General features: G+C 38.3%; 1 protein-coding gene across 1 annotated transcript in view; it reads left to right on the plus strand.

The window, feature by feature from the left end:
• LOC145995068 (allatostatin-A receptor-like) overlaps positions 1 to 24690 on the plus strand; it is a 153612-nt gene that overhangs the window by 112401 nt on the left and 16521 nt on the right. The window lies entirely within an intron of this gene.

Consider the following 24690-nt stretch of genomic DNA (forward strand, 5'->3'; position numbering starts at 1 on the left):
GGGTCCTGGGTTCAAATCCCAGCCAGGGCATAGATGTTTGTGAGTGTCCCTTCATCAATTTAATCATATCATCACTCATCCCCATCTTCGCAAATTAGCCAAAAGTGGCACAAAAACGAAGTAAAATATAGCAAATGAATCAATGAAACAATGATAATTAGTAATAATAATTTATTATTATAATTATTTTTCGGATGATTGTAATTTTAAGTTATGCATCTACTTTCCGAGATGAACTAGAAAACGTTTGCGATGATTCGTGGACCACAAACATTTGTTTTATTTGCGCCCCACAGCTTTCTAACGATTCCTTGCCATGCAATGTTCCTCACGAGGTAAAACTGGGGAGAATAAAGGAATGATGAAGAGAACAGGGTGTAATTGGACCGAAGATACGATCTGGATATAACTTTATTTTCAATTTCTCAAAATATCGTCTTTTGAAATGAATTTGTCCCTCCGAGAGAAGCAAGTTTGCAAATTATGCTAGATTTCCCCATCATGCAAAGAAAAGGGTGATAGACGCCAACCAAGCTCAAATTGTGCTAGGTTTAGCATCATTATGCTACAGTTGGTATCGCTGTTTCGAAAGCAAGATCCTCCGACCGATGGGTTCATGGAGATGCATTTTCCATGTTGAGACTCACGCAGGTTGGCAGGGTATCATTTTATGCCACGTAAGGCAATTTTGGGAGATCCTCTTTTAAGAGCAGAAGGATATAATGATGTATTGAACGAAGTGTGTATTTTCTTTATATCTTGCTGGCGTTTGTAGTAACGAAACCTGACATTTGAACAATGACGCAACCACAGAGGGACAGGGGGCATTGCCCCCCAGCCATGGACCGATACGAGTTCTAGGGGGGCAAGGGGGGCAAATATTGACAGCCAAGTGTACCTTCAGGGGACAATTACCGCCCACAACTTCCAATCTTATGCAAATAAAAATACTTTTCAAAAAATGTTCTTGTTCTCTTCGCTCGCAATACCTGCTTTTGTTTTAGCCTTATCAAGTTCAGAACCGTAGCTAGGTAGCAGCGGGAGTCGGTCCGAATGTTCCAAATGAAAATAAGTTGTAAGATTGATTGATTTGTGGTTGTAAGTCCACTTTGCGCACAGAAAGGTTAATCGGGTCTGGACCTACAGTTTAAATTGGGATCCAAACCACTGTTCCTCCATCGGGTATCGAATCCGTGACCCCTAGATCACACGGCGACGATGTTACTACTACACCATCGGGGAGGCACAAAAGTTGTAAAAGAGAGAATGCATTGGTATCCCGTGAAATTATTTGCGCTCTATCAAATCAATATTGATTTCAGCCTGCAAAAAAATTGGATCCAAAAATTTTCTTGCTTGCTTCGCTCGCGATTTATCGTTGTTCTCTGTGATGCATTGTAAATTACCAGACAGAGAAATTAATGTTTGTTCTAAATGTTCTGAAATGTTCTAAATGCATGAACAATTGTTTCGAGGAAAGGGAGTGTGCACATTTGAGACAATTTATGTATTGATTGATTGATTTGCTTTATTATACTTCGCGTCTTGTGCCACGTTTCGCTAATTTGCGAAGATGGGGATGAGTGATGATATGATTAAATGGATTAATGGACACTCACAAACATCCATGCTCATGCCAGGATCCGAACCCGGGATCTCTGGCGTCGTAGCGCGATGTGCTAAACCACTCCGCCACGGGGGCCAGCTGACAATTTATGTAATTTTTGCTGTTGGATCTTGTGAGATGGATGAATAGGTTGTGTAATGTATTTAAATAATATGTGTTGTATATAATATGTATTAAAGAAACTTTGAATACGTACACAATTTAGTGTCCACGTCGCTCCATGTTGCACATATGTGGAACATATCGTGCATGAAAGTTATACATGTTAATGTAAAAAATAATTATATTTGGAATGCATTTATCAAGCACTTTCTGAGTTTCCAAAATAGTTTGTGTGCTTGTTTTCCATTATTTGAAATTGAAAGTGTTGAAAAAATAATTCAAATAGTTTGTTCAATGTTCGAACACAAATGCTTTAGCACCAACTTCTCCCGCCCCCCCTTTTTTGCATAATTTACGACGGTAATAACGTCTTTGATTCTACTACTACTACTACTACTAATAATAATAATAATAATAATAATAATGTTGGTCCCGGGTTCGAATCCCAGCTTGGGCATGGATGTTTGTGAGTGTCCATTCATCAATTCCACCATATCATTACTCATCCCCATCTTCGCAAATTAGCTAAAAGTGATACAAGATGCGAAGTAAAATAAATCAATAATAGCAATAATAATAATAATAATAATAATAATAATAATAATAATAATAATAATAATAATAATAATGTTATAATAATAACACTATTATTATTAGCTTTATGATTATTAAAATAATAAAAGTAATTATTAACATTATTATTATTAAAATTATTATTATTGGTACATTTATCCTGGTACTTGCCCCCCCAGACAAACATTCGTGGTTTCGCCTCTGGACCAACATTATTATTATTATTATTATTATTATTATTATTATTATTATTACTACCACTAGTAGTAGTAGTAGTAGTAGTAGTAGTAGTAGTAGTAGTAGTAGTAGCTGTAGTAGTAGTAGTATCAAAGACGTTACTACCCTCGTAAATTATGCAAGAATGGGGGTAGAAGTTGGTGCTAAAGCATTTGTGTTGAAACAAACTATTTGAATTATTTTTTCAACACGTTCGATTTCACGTTGATAATGGAAAACAAGCACACAAACTATTTTTGGAAGTCAGGAAATGCTTGATAAATGCATTCCAAATATAATTAATTTTGGCATTAACATGTATAACTTTCATGCACGATATGTTTCACATATGTGCAACATGGAGCGACGTGGACACTAAATTGTGTACGTATTCAAAGTTTCTTTAATACATATTGTATGATAATCATGTGTTATTTTCATTTAAAATGTCACATCAAGAACACAGCGCTTTGCGCTCATAGCAACATGCATTCAGGGAGTCGTAACGTACCCAATTTTCGTTACACGGTACGTTCCATTTTGTAGGAGGAAGAGTATGGTTCAACTGCTGGTACCCATGTAACGTAACGAAATGCAATATGTTATAGATTGACGTTACAAGGAACGTAACAAAATGTATTATGGTAGATATTAACGTTATAAAGGAACGTAACGAAATGAGCACATTGGAACATAACGTAATATGCAATATGGTATATACTACCGTTACAAGTTACAAGGAACGTAGTAACGAAATGCAATATGGTATATACTAGCGTTACAAAAACGTAACGAAATGCAACATGGTAGTAAATAACGGTATACATAGGAACGTAATGAATGCAATCCTCCGTAACGGAATGAAGTGAAAGGCAATATGGTTAACTAACGTTACATAGGAATGTAGCAAAATGTAAACCACTGTAGCGGAACGGAACAAAATGCAGTTGGGTACATACTATCTTCATAAGGAACGTAAATAAATTCAGTATGGTAGATGTTAACGTTACAAGGAAAGAACAATTCACAAATGTTAGCTAGTAACGTTATAGGCGCGTGACGAATATAATCTATTTAACATCACGGAAGAAAAAGGAATAGCCAAAATCTCTTACCTTTCATTGGAACATTGCGAAAAATAACTCAGTATATCGTATGGGATTAATGTGAAATAGCCGTGAAAAATATGGTTGTTTGTAAAAAAATGAATTTCAACCAGGGTTGTTAAAGGGTCAGGAATTTTAAATCAATTCAATTCCGGTTCAGCAGGGAATATTAGCAAGCATAAATGGATCTGGACTGTAAAGAGCCTTTTTATGTATTCCAGATCGTTCCAGGGACCTTTTCTCCTGATCAATTGAAATACGGCACAGGGACCTTCTTTCCGGATCAATTTCAAGACGGTCTAAGTTCCATATTGAAATGAAAGAATACGCAACTTGGACCGAATTTAAACTGTGCGATAAAAAAGGTTCCGGTCTTGTTGCGGAACCCAATAGAACCCATTAGAATTTATGGGTTCGTGGACGTTTAACAACCCTGATTTGATATTAAATTACATTTTTGGCTCGAAACTGAATAAAGCTTCCAACTAGTGTAGAAATGAGTAGCAATAGGCGTGCGCACGGGGTGCAAGGGGAGGGGTAAAATGCCCCCCTCGTCATGGACATCAGAGAAATATGCCATATGCAATTGCATATTAACCCGATAATAGTGTTGCCCCCTCAAGAAACACCACTTGAATTCGAAATTATCGCATTCCTGCATCCCCATTATAATAATTAATGTAAATTACTATGACAAATCAAATTATACGTGTGAAATATATACTTTTAGCTGACATTCGTTTTCTAAAGGGGAGAGGTGGCCATCCTCGCCCTTCTTCCAGATTTCCATGCCCCTATATTATTATACTTTAATTCAGAAATTTAGGGTAGAGGAATCATATCGCCCGTTATTAAACGATATTATGCTCTTGAAGAAAATGAAGTATTTTGAAGCCGATGAAAGTTCACAAAGGAACAACGGCGGAAGAAGGTGCAGTGGCACAACCACAGGGGGCAGGGGAGATTAGCCCTCAAATTTGTACAGAAATCAATTCTAGGTTGCAGAATCTAAGAGTAGCAAGACAAAAGGATACTCAAGATGGATTTAGTTTTCACGTCTTTCGTGCACTATTTCTTCCAGACGGCAAGAGCACCTGCAAGGGGGCACAGAGGGGCAATTGCCCCCTCTCGATTTCTATCTTTATACCAATTTTAAAAAAAAGTTATATAAACTTGGACAGTTGCTGCTGATTACGGTGTAAGTTTTGTCCGTGTAAGGTAATAAATAGATTTATTATTAATTTTTGAAGCCGCACCGTTCATTTATAAACACACTGTATATGAGTCATTGTGAATTCGAGTCAATTTAAACATTTTGCGTTGTTGCGAGATTATCTATTAGGATAAAATTTGGACATAGACAATCTAAGTAGAAAAAGTGCATCTTGTATATCAAAATTGCCATGTCCATCTGATCTCCGAAAGTAGTGTTTAGCACGTCATTTTTCAAGTATATGATTGATTGATTTGGTGTTTTGAGTCCACTTTATGCACAGTAAGGCCAATCGGGACTGAACCTTCAGTTTGAAGTGGAATCCGAACCACTTGTGCCTCCACCGGGTATCGAACCCGGGACCCCTTGATTACTAGGCGACGACGCAACCACTGCGCCATCGGGGAGGCCATTTCAAGTATAGTCCATGATTGTATCTAGTATATGAATGAGATTTGTCCCTCCTCTCAAACAATTCGTGGCTTGTCCCCACCGAACGAAGTGTGTCACTTATAAATTAAGTTTCCGAAAGCAGGCATTATGCATGAACAGAACAAAAAATACTCCTGAGAAATTACAAAAATTATAAGCCAGTTCGTGACCGGGAGTTATTGACGGTCTCCCCCCCCCCCAACCTATCCACTTTAGGTCCCGGGTTCGAGTCCTGGTCTGTAAATATCTTTTTTAGGTGTCTCTTCATCAATTTCATCTATTTATCATCCATCTTCATAGTTTCGATTAATTATAAAAGTGACAAAAGCAAAGCAAAATAAGAACAAATAAAAATAATTGCAAAATGACTACAATGTCAGAACTACATTTGAAAAATAAAATGCGAGCAGAAGATTCATTTTCAAACAGGTATTTGGGTAGAATTGTGTAGACAGACAGCATGCTCCCGAAAGTTGCCAATCCACGTGTAGCATGACCTTCGATACTGGGGTTGCGCTTTTTCAGGAAAGTTTTCTCGACCCTCCTCAGGCGTCTTATCAAGAATGCCTCGGTGTTCGCAGCATTGCCAACTTATTTTCCGTCGGAAAAAGTATTTTTCCTCCTATTTAATCTGCGGTTGGCTCTACAATACATACAACAACTGAATTACGGCGAAGTAGGTTAGAAACCCTGCGTGCTCAACAGCAGCTTCGATAAGGCACCTGATTGTTTCGAGCTGAACCAGGAAATGGGCGATCTTTATTCCCCAAGGCCATTCCGTAAAACTAATGCCACAAGAAGTTTTCTGTGTGGATTTGAGAGCATGAAATTGTAGGTTGTTGATAGTACTAGAAGACGTCAAGTGGATTTTTTTTCTGTTTCGTTATGTTATATAGCTTTCCTACCTATATAGTTTGAATAACTAATCAATCATTTGATGAGTAGACAAACACGAAGAAGCCGATCCCGTGGCAAATTAGTTAGCGTAATACACTGCGAAGTCTAATGTCGGATTAGAAAATATGGATGGGTCATTTGTCTTTATACCACTTCCATCACCTATCACATCCTTTATCATCGCGATTAACCGAAAGTGGTAGACGCGAAATAAAAATAGAACCTTTGCATGAATGTCCGAAAAAAGGCAAGGGCACGAACCACCTGGAAAAGGAAAGTCAACCAAAAATTATATATATCGCGCAATTGCATTTTAGCTATAATAATATATGTTAATTATTGCATGAACATGCTTGAGGGGAGGGTGGGGGAACACAATTTTTATCCCGAAATTTTGGAATTTTGAGAGTTAGCCCCCTCCCCCTCGCCACATATTTGCAAAAATTTCATATAGTCTGAATCTCTGGTTCATTCCGCGTACAACGGTATATCACTCATCTCTCTAGGACAATTAGCTTCCGATCTACACTTATTTAATTGAAACTCTGCATTTTGCTCAAAATCGGCTCGGTACCCAGAGGCTTACTTGTGAAAAAGGTCTTGGGCGTCAAAAGGTTAAAACAAGACAAACTTTCATTCTAACCTCAGTCAATTGTGGGAGCTGCTTAGAAGTAGTAGTGTTACTGGTATGGTGGACTTCGGTTCTTACTTTTGCTTTTAACAGATAGATACATTTTGAATAATAGTGAAATCAAAGTAATCGATTATTTTACCGAATGACAAAGTTATAATGGAATTGTGTTATCTCCATTACAGAACAACTACCTAATCTCATTCAATTCCAGTGTTCTATCTGGTAGATAGATATATCAACCTTTGCAATGATGTAAACTTTCAGTGCAATGGCGACAAAAGTCCAAGAACTATAATGTCAAACTTTAAAGGTTTCCTGACAAAATAAAAAAGGGACAGATCATTTACATTCTCAATGGACATGTTGAAAAAAAGACTACTATTCATTTTTTAAAATTTCTTTTTTTAGCGTAGGTAAAAGGAAGTCACTTGAATAAAGTGGGAATATAATCAAAATGTCCATCAGGTATTCATTGATTTCAAAAAAGCATATGATTCGGTCAAAAGAGATAAATTATATAATATATTAGTCGAATTTGGAATACCTAAGAAGCTTGTTAATATGATACAAGTATGCACCAGTGAAACAGAAAGTAAAATTCGTGTGGGTATTTATGTGTCTGACAAATTTACAATTCATGATGGGTTAAAACAAGGAGATGCATTATATCCATTGCTCTTTAATTTTGCCTTAGAATATGCTGTCAGGAAGGTAACAGAAACTAACAAAGGACTAAAATTAAATGGTGTGACTCAGTTGTTAGCATATGCAGATGATGTAGACTTATTAGGGGATGATATAAATACAATTAAGAATAATGCTAAAATACTTTTCAAAACTGCTAAAGACATAGGTTTGGAAGTTAACAAAGAGAAAACTAAATATATGCTTACAGGCCGAAACCAAGTGTTAGGTAATAATCAAAATATAATTATTGATAACAACTCGTTTGAACCAGTTTCCAAATTCAAATACTTAGGAGTAATATTAACCAATGAAAATTATATTAAAGAGGAAATAAAGAGTAGGCTTAATTCAGGAAATGCAAGTTACTTCTCTCTTCATAAACTTTTGTCTTCTAGTTTAATAACTAAGAAACTAAAAGTTAAAATATACAAAACAGTAATTTTGTATGTAGTGCTCGTATTAAATGGGTGTGAAACTTGGTCCCTTACATTAAAAGAGGAACATAAATTGAGAGTATTTGAAAATAAGGTTCTTAGGAAAATATTTGGACCTAAAAGGGATGAGGAGACAGGTGAGTGGAGAAGGTTACATAATTTAGAACTACATAATTTGTATTCATGTCCAGATGTTATTAGAATAATTAAATCAAGAAGACTTAGGTGGGCAGGCCATGTGGCACGAATGGGAGAGGAAAGAGGAGTTTACAGGATTCTTGTTGGGAAACCTGATGGTAGGAGACCTGTAGGAAGACGAAGACGAAGATGGAGGGACAACGTTGACATGGACCTAAAGGAAATCGGTAGGGATGGAAAAGAGTATATGGATCTTGCTCAAGATAGGGACAGATGGAAGGCCTGTGTTGCTGCAGCCATGAACCTTCGGGTTTAAGAAAGCTAGAGAGTTAGTTAGTTAGTTTAAAAGGAAGTAGCTATAAATGACTAAATAAAAAATATTACGTGGCAGAGTGGTTAGCACAGCGCACTACGACGCCAGGGGTCCCGGTTTCGAATCCCGATCTGCACATGAGTGTTCTCTGTGAGTGTCCCTTCGTCAGTTTCAGCATTCGTCGCTCATGCTCATCTTCGCTTTCTGAACCGCCAGGTGTACAGCACCTGGCGCAGCGTTTCGCGTCCGAATTCCAGGAACAGGCAACTTACGGTTACCTGACCAAGTAGCGTTTCGTCCGAGGGCTACCATCCTAATAGTGTTTAATGAAGCAAACTCTTGCTAACACTCTTAAATGCTCCATCGAAGAAAATATATATTTTTTTGTTTTAATATTTCTTTCCCTCTGGAAATTGCAAATCTCACCTTCGTAGTTGACAGATAGTAAGAAAGTGTTGCCATCAGCCATGACTAAAATTTCTAGATCCAAGTTCACTTCCTCTCGACGATTTGTTTTGATTTTGATTTGTTGTTTTAAGTCCACTTTATGCACATTAAGGCTAATAGGGATTGGACCTACAGTTTAAAGTGGGATCCGAACCACTTGTGCGTCCACCGGGTATCGAACCCGGGACCTCTCTCTCGACAATTTGTCTTGAGTCTGCACTCCGCTGTCTATGCAATGTAGTTTTAAAAGTTGTAAACCGAGGTATACTATTTTAGTCACCAATTCCATCGCTGCCAGTGGTTAGTCAAGGTGTGACTCATCATCAGCCAGGCTCGAACAAAACGCAACTCATTAAACCGTCGCAGACGAACTGTAGCATTTTTCTAGAAATTTCGCTTTCGGACGAAACGCTACTGAACCATACAGCAGTCCCAATGCCTACTCCAAGTTGCACAGCTGCTTTCGGAGCTCTTGGTTTGGAAAGGGGGTCGGGATGAGGAAAGGGTCTTGATTTTTTATACTGACGCTCCTTCATTTCATTCTCCTATTTCTCTTGGTTGAATTTTCTGAGATACGGAATCTACCTCATTTTGCTTTTCATTACGTTTTATTGCATCACCCACGGTACGCTTACATATACTACTTAACATTTTCAATTTCCCTGTACCCTTTGGTTAGGTACGGTAAAAATAAATAGCTGCCATTCGTCAAATGTTGTATTTTTGTTTTTGTTACCCATTTTTCTCGTACTTCAGTCAGGGAGCAATGCAGCTACTGGTAACAACTGTAGTCAGGAAGTAGCATCAATTGTTCCTTCCCCGCACTGTAGTTGACCAGTAAAAAAAAACGATGTAAAGCCTCGTTTCTATTACCACAAATTTGCCGTGCAACATGACGCGCGGCATGCGACGCTGCATGTGCCAAGCATTTGTTGAAATGGAAATTGTCTGCAACATGCCGCGGCGCAAGTGCCGGGGACAAAATTGCCCCAACAATTAAGATGCACAACATGCGCCGCGGACAATGGAAACAGCCTGCAGCAAGTTCCTGGGGCATGCGCACTAGAGTAGAAACAGACGACGCGACTACAATCTGTGGTCCAACAAGATTTAATAACAATGCAAAATCACTTACAGTCATTCTTACAAAGTTTTCGTATCCACTTTGAAGACGTAAGTCTCTCATCAACGAGTTATATGCTCCTTCCGAATTTCTTTTCGCTAGAAAACTTCTAAGCCACCATCTAGGTCGTTTTCGCCTCTTATTTTTACAAGTTCATGGTACGCGCCTGCCATAACCACAAAACCCACCATAGTTGTATTGTTCATCTTTACACAAGTTAAATCACTACCAAATTATTACAATACAAGAGAAGAAACACTGACTACTCTAAAGCACAATGGAACAACGCTACACTCAAGTCCTGCACTCCGGTGCTGTTGTAGGCGTATTTTGCAGAAGTAGTTTTGAATTGGAAACAGTGCACTGAATGACGCGCAACATGCGCCTGCACATGTTGCGCGTCATGGGTCTGGAACTTGTCAGAATGGAAACGTAGCTTAACAGAAACAGAAGGCTTTCACGATTTGTCTGAATATTAAAGTGATCTCTTTTTTCACACCCAAACATAAATAACTATTTTCAAATATTTAAACGTAACAGGGGTGTAAGGGGTGACCTTCCACGTATTACATCTAATCCTCAACTTCATTCCACGTAGTACGCCCTGAACTGCTCTTTGCAGACTAACGAGACTCTGGCGACTGGCCCTATGGCCAGTATAATTCTGTGTGTTCTTCTGCTTTCTGTCATATGTGCTGAGTGCCTCTTTACAGCCTCAGCTTTTAACCTAAGTCAGAATATTTTAATATTTCAGTTATGCGACATTACAGTTATGTTATTTGTTATGGTAAGGGGCTGCACCCCGTATAACGTGGCGGGTGCAAAATAGCCTAAGTGCTGACGCACCCAAATTTTTTTTAAAAAAGTTACATATAACTTTAAGAAATGCGTATAAATATTTCACCATCGTTTATATTTATGTACATGTTGTTAATTTTCAAATATTGTGAAGGAATGCAGCAAGATGCTACGTATTTGATTACTAATGTGAGCCACTGTATATGTTATGTTTTTATTTCATGAACAATGTATGGTCAAACATTACTTTGCAGAGCTCCGTGGCGGAGTGGTTAGCACAGTGCAATACGACGCCACAGGTTCCGAGTTCGGATCACAGCCTGTGCATTATTTTCTTTGTGATGTCCTTTCATCAATTTTGCCATTTCATCACCCATCCTCGTCTTCGCGATTAGCCAAAACTGGCATAAAACCAAATTTAAATATAACAAATCAAAATCAAACATTACTTGGCATGACAAGAATGGATAGGTTATTTTGAAGCTGCTGTTATTAAAAGCAAATTGTATGTAGCTTTCCTAGACAGAAGTTTCACACAGAGAAACTGATTGATTGGATAACGGCTGCGGATTCCTACTCGAGCAGAAAATATATATATTTCCATTTATTACTTACAACAATAGCAGACTGATTTCCTGCTAAATCAAAGAAAACTTGCATTCACAGTTACAAATTGACGTGTTGAATGAAGTTAACTACAGATTTCTCTCACTCCAATTCTGATTAATCGAACAGCACACCACAACGTGGGTCATTATATATTTCCAGCTTACTCTCGAGTTCCTCAACTAAAAATAAATTGACTGCGAGACAAAAACTCCTCTCCGATAACACATTATATGCAGATTGTACGTAAGTTGAAATTCCATCATAATAATAATTTGAATTCTTCAAGTAGTAGCTACAAATATAATTTTTCATACATATTTTCTTAGCAAAATATGAAGTTCCTCACTTCACAAGGATAACATATACACAGTATTTCACAAGAGTTTTTAGTTCGAGCTAGTCGTAGGCCTAATATGAATATAAACGTCACTTCATTACTTAGTTAAAAAAAAAAAAGTGCCAGGCAATCAGAATTCAAGGGTATGCCTGAAACTATTTGTAGTATCTCATGTATAAAGGGGGCTTTTTAAGTAAAATGAAGGATACATACCACATGCTTTGGTCAATTCAGAGTAGTAGAAACGTAATTATACTGCATGTTGCAACTGAAACCGTAGCCTCGAAGGCCGAAGTCGTTTAGTAATCCACTCATACACTCGGTACCAAACATTTCAAGTTCGAGTAGACATCTGGGCATGGCTGTTTTTTTTTATAACATCCCTTCATAGATTTAATATGATCATCATTCATCTTCATAGTCGCGATTATCTACAAGTGGCAGAAAAGCGATATAAAACATGAATAATACAAAAGTATAACAAACAAAAGAGGATAAAAGGATGAACTGAGTTTGAGTTAATTATAGGAAGTTTTATAAAATTACTGTTTCTTGAATAATCTTGTCCTTTGTTCCGATTTTATTTCTCAGTCACACGTTGCTCAATATCCATGTCGACTGCCGTTCTTGCGTTCTTGAAAATTACTTTCTTGTCTGTCTATGACCTTCTTTCAAACGTGGTAGGTAGGCGAGCATTCTGTCTGTTTCTACACCAAAAAGTTTAATGCACCTCCTGTCCAAGAAGACAAGAATTACTGAAAGTAATTTTCAAAATTGTAAGCGGATGAGGGCCCTTGTAAATGATAAAATATACTGTCATTTTATTCGCTTAGTTTTAAGAATCACTTTCCATACAATTCTTGCCTTCTTGAGAGTCCAATGGCCCTGTCTAGCTACAGACCAGTTGCACAAACGCGGTTTCGTTTGTTTCGTACAACAATTCCATCTAACATTTCGTTTCTACGCATTTTCTACTTGCCAAAAGTGCCTTTCATATCGCCCCAAGGCGTTGTCTACTCGGATGCTTCGTGATCGAAAGTCACGTGTACAAAGTTTCAGGATTCAGATTTTCCGATTTTGCGTGGTGCTGCTGCTATCAGTTCGGTTCGCCTTCTCAAGGTCGCGCAACAAGCAATTATTTTTCGTCTTCCGATAGGAGAAAGCTTGCCTCTCGCTTAGGTGGACGAACGATTGGCACGGATGATTTTTTGGCTCGACCATGGTTGGTCCTTTATGTTTCGTCCTTCAGCAACTTAATCTAAGCACGAATCATTCTCATCGCCAAACAACTGTATTTTTTTTTAAAAAAAAATGATGTAACACATGTAAACAGAGAGAGAGAGAGAGAGAGAGAGAGAGAGAGAGAGAGAGAGAGAGAGAGAGAGAGAGATGAGATAGATAGATATAAACGTTTTCCCTCAACAAACGTTTGCTTTGCTATCGTATAAAGTGAACGTACATGTTAAAATTCATCTAGCATAAATAATCAAATTAGAACAAATTCACATAAAGCGATTAAGTATGCAGAAAAGAAATATATTTGTGATAAATACATAGTTAATAAGTAAATTCCAATAACCAGAACTTTTGTCACGCCGAATCTTGTTTACGGATGTTTTCAAACGTTTTGTTTTACAATTTAATTTTTTCACTGACATCCAAAACGAAAATACGTATTATAACTTAGTGACTTTCAAGGGGTCAAAGTACTGTAATGTTAGTATGCTGCCGATCATAATTATGAGGCTTCTTCGAAAACGCCTTCGATAACGGTATTTGCTATTCGTAACGGATATGTGTATCACTTTTTCGAAACAGACTTTTGTGAAGGAAAAGAACTGTAACGTTACAAAAGTAACGAGCACAATTATACGAGAGACCTATGTTATTCTCTCCGGAACACGGCATCGGACACGGTATTGCACATCGGAACGTCTGTATCATACCAGCTATAAATAACGTTGTTGCTTTGAGAAAAGGAGTGTAACGTTTTTACAGCCGTGACCTCAATTAAGTTACTGGTTAATTGTAACGTTACTATCACTTTCCACACACACTAAAGTTACTAGTCAATACGTGACGAACCTCTTTCTTACCCTGTAACGTTACTGGGTGCCGGCAATGGATGTAACGTTAAAGTGTCACGTGAAGACCTACTCCTTTAGAGATCAGTTATGGTTCGGTACCGTTATGCACACCTGTAACGTAATGTTCATATACCTGAGGTAACGTTTCTGTTCACGAAAAAAGTTATTCTGTTTCTGGTTGTAACGTAACGGAAACCGTAATTGAAAATACCGTTCCATTTCGTTACGTTACGACTCCCTGCATGCATTTGTTTTCTTTTTACGCACGCCAGTAAGAAAGTTGCGCCAGTCAGGCGAGAGCTCGCAAACAGTGTGGTTGCTCGGACGTTTATACAAAGACAGCTCCGGTGTGCATTGCGATATATACCAGAATATTTGATATTTGTAGTACTCTTGGTAGTGAATAAAACATCTAAAAACACAAACATATGGTCCTCCGTCGAGCCGCATAGCGATGCAAATCAGTGCACAAACATTATCACGCGTACGTACAAGTTGATTGTGCAATGATCATTCAGCAGACTTCAGTGATTACACAGTTTCATCCAGCAGCGTTGCCGCATCAACCACCAACGGCACCCGGAAAGCATGGCATCACACAGCATCGTAGAGCGCCGCAGAAAACACTTCAGCGACTTGGCAACAAGCAGGTCAGTTGCATGCTCATTGCTTATGTCTGGCTCTTTTTACGTCAATTTAAATTCCTTGTTTTCCTTGTATCCCGTAATAAACACGCACAACAATGGAAGAATTACAAACGTTGGTAAAGCAAAGGGGAACTCAAAAGGGACAGATGACAAGAATGCAAACATTTGTACGTGCCTTTGACATGGAACATGGTAACGTAGAGGAAATATGCACCCGTTTACAGCACTTAGAAACAATATGGGGTAAGATTCAAGACGTGCAGCAAAAGAGACATCTTGTCTACTGATTCTTGTCAGGAAGAGGTATGGGAGGAAATAGAACATATGTATTTTTCGCTTAAGTCAACAATGAGAACAATCATTAAAGATCACGAACTCGATAACACAGCAAAGCTGCAAATCAATGTAACGTCGGCTTCGAGTTCACACTTGAAACTTCCAACCGTGCATTTACCTACATTTGAGGGGGATTATAAGCATTGGCTGGCGTATGAAGACACGTTTCGTTCGCTCATTCACGACAACAAAGACATTCCGCAAATACAGAAGTTTCAGTATCTACGCACTTCGCTCAAGGGGGAAGCGTTGCGTCTCATTGAAAATCTTCAGATCAGCGAAGCAAATTACAAGGTTGCATGGGAGCTGTTATTAGAAAGATATTCGAACAAAAGGTTGATTGCAGCTTCGTACATTGATGAAATCCTTCACATTAAACCCGTACATAAAGAAAATGCAACAGAACTCAGGGAATTTGTCAACACAGCGACGAGTAATTTGAACGCACTTCGAGCGATACAAACAGACGCGTCGTTAGAAGACATGATTCTTGCCCAACATTTCGTTTCACAAGTAGACGTTACAACAAGAAAGGCATGGGAATTACAATGCACAGAATCTTCGTTTTCCAATTTGAAGGACTTTTTGTCATTTTTAGAAAAAAGATGCCAAGCGTTAGAATCCATCAAAAATACGGTCAATTCAACTTCTGATAACAAACAAGCGGGCAAAAAATCGTATGTTAACGCAAAGCAAGACAAATTCACACGAGCATACGTCACTACGTCGTCTCCAACGTGTCCATTTTGTAAACTTTCACATGCTATTTACAAATGTAAAGACTTCATTAATGTAAATCAAGTGCAGAAATATCAATGTTTGCGAGACAACAATATCTGTACTAATTGTTTAAAGAAAGGACATTTTTCAAGCGTATGTAAATCAAGCTCATGTAGAAAATGCCGAAAGAACCATAACACCTTATTGCACGTAGATCGCGTAACAGAAGCGTCAAGAAGATCGCAACAATTAGATACTCGTTCTGATAACTCAGAGCCTTCTAACACAAGTCAGTACAATCAGAATGAATTTGAAGAACTTGGACACATGAAACAAGTTGAAGAGGAACGTCACACCTCAGAAGGTGTGAATATTTTGATGTCCATAGTCTTAAGATTTAGAACATATCCAATCGCTTTCACGGTAGACATCGAAAAAATGTATCGAATGATACAAGTACATCAAGATGATAGTCCGTTACAGAGAATCTTATGGAGAGACACGCCAACGAAGAAATCAAAATATTTGAATTACGAACTCTCACGTATGGGACAACAACAGCATCATTTTTAGCAACACGCTGTATGCAGCAGCTAGCACAAGAAGAAAGTTGTAATTATCCTCAAGCAACGAACATTTTAGCAGAGAGCTTTTATGTTGACAATTTAGCTAGTGGATCTCAAAACGTACAACAAGCGGCACAATTGCAAGCCGAACTCATCGAGTTACTAGCAAAAGGAGGCTTTGTATTACGCAAATGGTGCTGTAATAACGCTGAGTTATTAAGATCAATTCCACCAGAATACAGAGAAGATAACTTTCCAGTCCAATTACATTCGCAAAAAGGAGAAAACATACTATGAATCTCTTGGAATCCTGTAGAAGACAAATTCATCGTTAGTAGTAAATTTACCTCTAGTTCTACAACAGTCAGCATTTCCACTAAGCGTCAAATAACAGGTGTTATTTCATCCATTTTTGATCCATTAGGACTTGTTAGTCCAATAGTCATCAAATACAAAATGTTTCTTCAACGTCTTTGGCAGAAAGAAGTTAATTGGGATCAACAGCTGTCACCAGAATTAATTACTGAATGGCAGAAACTGCAAGTGCAACTTCCACTCATCAATGAAATAAACATCGAAAGATTTGTACTACAAGAAGGTAACGTGACACAAATACAATTGCATGGCTTTACAGATGCAAGTGAAAAAGGGTATGGTGCGTGCTTATATATTCGTTCCAACAATCAGCAAGGTCAAGTTTCAGTCAAACTTCTTTGTTCGAAGTCACACGTAGCTCCAATAAAGAAAGTAACATTACCCAGACTAGAACTTTGTGCAGCATTACTTTTAGCAGAACTCGTTTGCATTTGCAAATTGAAAGCACACATTTATGGACAGATTCTTAAATTGTTCTGTCCTGAATATCAGCCTCACCTGCAAAATGGAAAACATTTGTAGGAAACAGTGTTTCTAGAATTCAGGATTTAACAGAAATCAATAATTGGAGACATGTACCTTCAAACGATAATCCAACTGATTTAATATCAAGAGGTGTTGATGCAAGCATCATGAAACGGTGTCCATTATGGTGGCAAGGACCCGAATGGTTGAAAGAAAATTCAGCTTTGTGGCCTCATTCATCAATAAAGCTTGAAACTGAAGCGCCAGAAATGAGACGAATATTGACATTGTCATTGTTCATACAGAGCAAAGAGACTCACATCATTGACAAATTTTCAAAATTGTCTAAATTAATAAGAGTGGTTTATTTACAATCTCAAGAACTCTCATGAGAGACTGATTGGTCATCTCAAACACAATGAAGTGCAACGTGCATTACACACACGTATAAAAATTGCACAACAAGCGTTCTATTCAAAGGAAATCTAAGAAATTAACTCGAACCACGAACTTTCAAATAAAAGTTCTTTGAAAACATTGTATCCATTCTTAGACAAAGATCAGATGCTAAGAGTTAGGGGACGTCTGGATAACAGTCAATTATCATCATTTGACAGCAAGCATCAGATGATATTACCACCAAAAAGTAACCTTACAAAATTGATTGTCGAAGCAGAGCACAAAAGACTTCTACATGCAGGGCCACAGCTATTAGTAAGTTCTTTAAGACAAATATTGGATTCCACGTGGCAAACAAGTAGTTAAGAAAATACTACATAAATGCATAATCTGTTTTAAGCTAAAAAGCACAACTTCGTCGCAATTGATGGGACAGTTACCTGCAGCTCGCGTTCAACCATCAAGACCATTTACCAATGTGGCTGTAGATTACGCTGGTCCAATACATGTCAAAACAGGAGCCGTAAGATGCAAGACAGTTACCAAATGCTACGTCGCCGTATTCATTTCTTTATCAACAAGAGCGATACATTTAGAAGCAGTCAGCAATCTCACCTCCGAGGTTTTATTGCTACGCTTAGACGTTTCACATCACGAAGAGGAAAGAGTAGTAATATATGCAGTGACAACGGAACCAACTTTGTTGGTGCGAACAAAGAGTTACAAGAACTTTTACGACTATTTCAATCAGAAGCATTTAATAAGAAATTACACGACTACTTACCACTAGAAGGTCTACAATGGCATTTTATGCCACCTGGATCGCCACATTTTTCAGGACTCGCTGAGGCAGCAGTCAAATCAATGAAACATCATTTAATAAGAATAATAGGTAAGTCATCGATAACATTCGAAGAATTGACAACATTATTGTGTCAGGTAGAAGCGTGTTTAAATTCAAGACCCATTTCTGCAATATCACAAGATCAAACAGATCCAACCCCACTTACACCTGGTCATTTCCTCATAGGTCATCCTTTATCCTCGTTACCCGAGCCAGATATCTCCGAATTACCAGTCAACAGACTGACAAGATGGCAGAGAATTCAGCAGTTTCACCAACAATTGTGGCATCGTTGGTCGAGAGAATATTTACATGGATTACAACAGAGGCAAGTGGACCTGTCAGCAGAAGATTCAAGTAGGTACCGTTGTGATACTGAAGGATGAAAGACTTCCTCCCCTTGTTTGGAATCTCGGCATCATTGAACCTGATAAGGATGGACTCGTTCGCGTCGTCGACGCCAAGACTAAAGGAGGTGTATACAGAAGACCAGTCGTCAAGATTGTACCACTTCTCATCGAAGATGATTATAAACTATAGTTTAGTGTTTAGTGTATGACGGTCTAGGGTCATAATTCCCTTGTTGATAAAACGTAAGTCAGCTACAGTAAAATTCTGATGGTTGGAGAACTGATCTAACCTATCGAGATTGCTCGTCCATGGTGTGAACGCACACGAAACTCGGAGAAATTCACGGGAGAGGGTAGATGCTTACGGGAATAACTTGATCTGGAAACTAGTGTTACAAATTTAACCACTAGAGGTCGCTCTTTGTATTAATCTAAAAAAGGGAGGAAATACTAGTTGAATTAGTAGTAAATACTATTATTAAATTTTTTGTAGAACTTTCAGTTTATTCACTGGGAACTTAACAGCCATCAAACTTTTATTTTCAAAATACGTGAATACTTTTAATCGGATTATCGCTCGATGAGGGATATTTTGACTAATCTTAAAGGAACTTTTTTTTTTTGGAAACTCGGAGGCGGAAGGAATGGAAAAAAGACATCAAAATATCTACGTCTCGAGGGAATATTCTAATGTTAAAATTCTAAAGTTGGAGTATAAGTAATTGATAATTGTACCTTAACACACGCACCTGTAGTAGTTAGAAACAAGTGGATGTTAAGTGATTTGCGTGTGAAAGTGTGATGGAATTTGGATATGAAGTGTTCGGAGACTGCGTGTGGCAGAGAAGAAACAATGAACGGCACCGAGAGGATGGAGGAAAAAGCTGGTGGTTGACCGAAAAACGGCGCGCGATAGAATTGACAAGTTTTGCACGGTTATGGTCGAAAAACCAGAACGAAAATGAATTCGTGACCACCCAAATGGGGATGCAGATGGATTTTGGTTATAATTAGCAGTGAGTAACAGCTGTGTGGACTGTGAAATGCGAAAGATGAGAGCTCGCCCATGAGGTAAGGCCATTCGTTCTATTAAGTGCAGCGACGGTCGAGACAAAGGAATCAGCGTCGGGTAAACCTACCTTCATGTCAATCGCGACGAGAGAAATAAAATAAACGTCACATACAATTTTTAGTTATTGTACTAAACTTTCATAAGTGTCATTCACACTACTGGATAGCAATGTTCAGCTTAAATCCAGGAATGCATGTGACTCAGAGGAAGCCGCCATATTGAGAAGAGAAAAGGTACTTTTCGTCAACGGAATTTTCTCTAGGAAAATTAAATCTAAACGATGCATAAAATGTTCCGCAGCTGGTAACTGAAGAAAAGTGGTAAGAACAGTATTAATTTTGATTGTACGATATCGTGACGTCACGTATACATTTCTTCGCGTTGCTCGAGCATGAATAATTGGTATTAGCGCTATTGGGTTGGGGTAACGACCAGTGCACGGACAGATCAGATATGAAAAGCTACTAGAAAGTACAATTGATAATATTTGGATGTATTGAAACCTGCTTTGACATAATACGAGGTTATTTTTGTAATATTTAGTTCGTGCATGTACTATTTAGATATACTAGGTGCACAAGCTGGTTTGTCAGTAGGACATGAGAATTTATTTTGACGTTTAATCTTAAATTCATTCTAGTTTTTGAAAACGAGGTACCTCAGGTATTCTATCGTTTTGATATCTTATCAAGTACATTAAAGTTAACGTCATTGTTTGTAAATCAAGAATTAATAAACATAAATTGTTTATTTTGTACTAAAGGAATATTACTCAAACTAATTACAACATTTGATGTAAATTTGGATTCATCACTAAATTGAATAAATAATTGAATGTACGAGTGAGTTATAATTCACCAAGGTGCTCATGCATGATGTTTAGTTCTCCATTTGTGAATATTTACTAACCATGAAATTTCTTTCAGGTGAGAGAGATGTCTGAGTGCTTGTTTGATATTAGTGACATTTTTCAAGCATGATACTGAACTAGTTTAAATTTATAAATCATAAGAGTGAAAGTGAATTGACACAATCACGTTTTGCCGCGAATTGATCTTTCAGACTTATCAGGCATGACGCAGGGAAAGAGCGAGAACACTAATTAAGGGATTTTCAGTATCTGCTTTGTGCATCTGTTTAATACAGGGCGGTTTTCAACACATTGACTAATTTTTTAATTTCTCTTATTTCATCTTAAATCAAAGTGAACTTGAAACATAGTTATACTATTTCTTACTAGCAGGGATTGACTTGTTGAGACCAATTAATCGTCGCCGGCGCAACCGTACGGTTATTCTATGAGAGGGAACTGATCGCGAGAAAGTTAGGTTGTTGGAATCTTGAATGTGATAGGTGGGAGTGGTAATTAGGAGAGATAAGTAACCTCACAGAATAGTTAGGCTTGGGCAACCTCGCTAGAGCGAACCGTTAAAAGGGCAGTTATAAGGTGATTAAGTGTAATCACGTCAGAGAAGTACAGTATATTATTATTTTGGTCTATTGTACGACCAAGAGGGGGGAGAATGTATGATAATCATGTGTTATTTTAATTTAAAATGTCACATCAAGAACACAGCGCTTTGCGCGCATAGCAACATGCATTTGTTTTCTTTATACGCACGCCAGTAAGAACGTTGCGCCAGTCAGGCGAGAGCTCGCAAACAGTGTGGCTGCTCGGACGTTTATACAAAGACAGCTCCTGTGTGCATTGCGATATATACTAGGGATGGCAAGATCCGGATCGTGGCGGATCCGGTTGGCTCCGGATCCAAAACAATTTCGGATCCGGATCCTAAAATTTTTGGATCCGGATCCAGAACATTCGGACCCGGATCCGTTTGGCCATCCCAATGAGCGCTTCTTTTGAAAGTGAGAATGTGTTTATAACATATTGTTACCTGCTAATATATATATATATATATAGTGCGCGTGCGCGATTTCTAATTAGGGAGGTTATCTAAGTGTCCCCCTCCGATTTCCATGAAATTTGGCAGGTGTATAGAGGGGCTCAAAGGAAGAAGTACATGTTTTTGTGTTTCAGCTAAAAAACGGATTTAGGGGGCAACCCCCCCCCCCCGCTCAAATGTCAAGATGAGGAGAAATTGAAGTGGGGATCTGACCCCGAAACCACGTAAATATGGCATAGGAAGAAACAGGGGGCATAGGGTCCCTCTATACACTTGCCAAATTTCATGGAAATCGAAGGGGGACACAGGGGTCAGATCCGCACGTCAAGAAAACACGTGGGCCTTCCTTTTGGCCCCTCTATACACCTGCCAAGTTTCATGAAAATGGGAGGGGGACACAGGGGTCAAATGCCCACTTCAATTTGTCCTCATTTTGATATTTGAGGGGGGTTTGCCCCGTAAAACAATTTTTTAGCTGAAACAAAAAACACCTATTTCTTCCTTTGGGCCCCTTTATACACCTGCCAAGTTTCATGGAAATCGGAGGGGGGCACACGGGTCAGATCCTCACTTGAATTTGTCCTCATTTTGACATTGAGGGGTTTTTGCCCCCTAAAGCAGTTTTTTAGCCGAAACAAAAAAAAACACGTATTTCTTCCTTTGGGCCCCTCTATACACCTGCCAAGTTTCATGAAAATCGGAGTGGGACACAGGGGTCAGATCCCCACTTCAATTTGTCCTCATCTTAACATTTGAGGGAGGGTTGCCCCCTAGAACAGTTTTTTAACCGAAACAAAAAAACAAGTATTTCTTCCTTTGGGCCCCCTCTATACACCTGCCAAGTTTCATGAAAATCGGAGTGGGACACAGGGGTTAGATCCCCACTTCAATTTGTCCTCATCTTAACATTCGAGGGGGCGGGGGTTGCCCCCTAGAACAGTTTTCTAGCCGAAACAAAAAAAACACGTATTTCTTCCTTTGGGCCCCTCTATACACCTGCCAAATTTCATGGAAATCGGAGGGGGACACTTAGATAATCTCCCTTGTTAGTCTTGCACTTTATAATTATATAACACTCCATATATTATAATGTTTTATTTCAATTTTTAAAACTGTAACTGTAGAACAATTGTATAATTTTTGTATAACATTTCTATCTTGTTAAATGTGTTAAAGGTTACATCCTGGAATGAAATGTCTCACATTTATGTGTGTTTCCATTTCCAATACATTCGAATGAATACATATTCGTTTCAATGGCATTTACAAAATCACCTCCGACATTTTATGTTAAACAAGTAAGATTATTTTTGTGCACGAGTGTGTTAGCCGATGAGTAGCAAATTATTTTAGGAACAATACTTCAAAAAAAATCTTGTAAGACTAAGAAATGAAAAATTTCTTTGTAATAGAAGATCATAATACCTTTTAAGGTGTGGTAATATTATAATGGTATTGAGATACGAAACTATCGGATCCGGATCCAGAACTATCGGATCCGGATCCGGATCCAGATTCGGATTTTTCGGATCCGGATCCGTTTTTCCATCCCTAATATATACCAGAATATTTGATATTTGTAGTACTCTTGGTAGTGAATAAAACATCTAAAAACACAAACACATATTATATACAACATATAATATTTAAATACATTAAACAACCTATTCATCCATCTCACAACATCCAACAGCAAAAATTACATAAATTGTCAGCCGGCCCCCGTGACGGAGTGGTTAGCACATCGCGCTACGACGCCAGGGGTCCCGGGTTCGGATCCTGGCCTGAGCATGGATGTTTGCGAGTGTCCATTAATCAATGTCATCATATCATCACTCATCCCCATCTTCGGAAATTAGCCAAACGTGACACAAGACCCAAAGTATAATAAAGCAAATCAATCAATCAATACATAAATTGTCTCAAATGTGCACACTCTCTTTCCTCCAAACAATTGTTCATGCATGTAGAACATTTCTGAACATTTAGAACAAACACTTGTTTCTCTGTCTGGTAATTTACAATGCATAACATAGAACAACGATAAATTGCGAGCGAAAAGAGGAAGAAAATTTTTGGATCCAATTTTTTTGCAGGCTGAAATCAATATTGATTTGATAGGGCGCAAATAATTTTACAGGACGCCAATACATTCTCTCTTTTACAACTTTTGTGCCTCCCCGATGGTGTAGTGGTAACATCGTCGCCGTGTGATCAAGGGGTCATGGATTCGATACCCAATGGAGGAACAGTGGTTTGGATTCTAATTTAAACTGTAGGTCCAATCCCGATTAGCCTTTCTGTGCGTAAAGTGGACTTACAACCACAAATCAATCAATCTTACAACTTATTTTCATTTAGATCATTCGGCGCCCAGGATCTCGCTGCTACTTTGCTATGGTTCTGAACTTGATAAGGCTAAAACAAAAGCAGGTATTGCGAGCGAAGAGAACAAGAACATTTTTTGAAAAGTATTTTTATTTGCATAAGATTTGAAGTTGTGGGCGGTAATTGCCCCCTGCAGGTACACTTGGCTGTCAATGTTTGTCCCCCTTGCCCCACTAGAACTCATATCGGTCCATGGTTGGCGGGGCAATGCCCCCTGCCCACCCTGTGGTTGCGCCACTGTGTTGGTCCCGGGTTCGTATCCCAGCTTGGGCATGGATGTTTGCGAGTGTCCATTCATCAATTTCACCATATCATCACTCATCCCCATCTTCGCAAATTAGCTAAAATTGTTACAAGAAGCGAAGTAAAATAAAGCAAATCAATAATAGCAATAATAATAATAATAATAATAATGTTATAATAATAACACTATTATTTTTAACTTTGTGATTATTAAAATAACAATTATTATTATTAACATTATTATTATTAATATTATTATTATTTTTACATTTATCCAGGTACTTGCCCCCCCCCCCACGTCAAAAATTTGTGGTTGCGCCTCTGCACTTGAATGCATCTGCTCGTCTTATATATGCATATACTTTACGAATCTCGTTTCTATCATTGAAAAAGAGACGCAGTAGCAGATTAACACTGTTTCTACGAGGGAAGGGCTGATTTTTGTCATATAAAATTTACGTACAGTCAGTCACCTGCAATAATAAGAAAAGGGCATTCTGAAATGCTTGTTTCCCAGCAAAGCGTAATGCGTGTTGTCTAACTCTACGAAAGTGTCCGAACTTGACATTGAGGTTCAATTAACGCCGTACAGTTAGGTAACACTC

Source organism: Lepisma saccharinum, chromosome 11, assembly GCF_977018435.1.
Source record: "Lepisma saccharinum chromosome 11, izLepSacc3.1, whole genome shotgun sequence".
Classification (NCBI taxonomy): Eukaryota; Metazoa; Arthropoda; class Insecta; order Zygentoma; family Lepismatidae; genus Lepisma; species Lepisma saccharinum.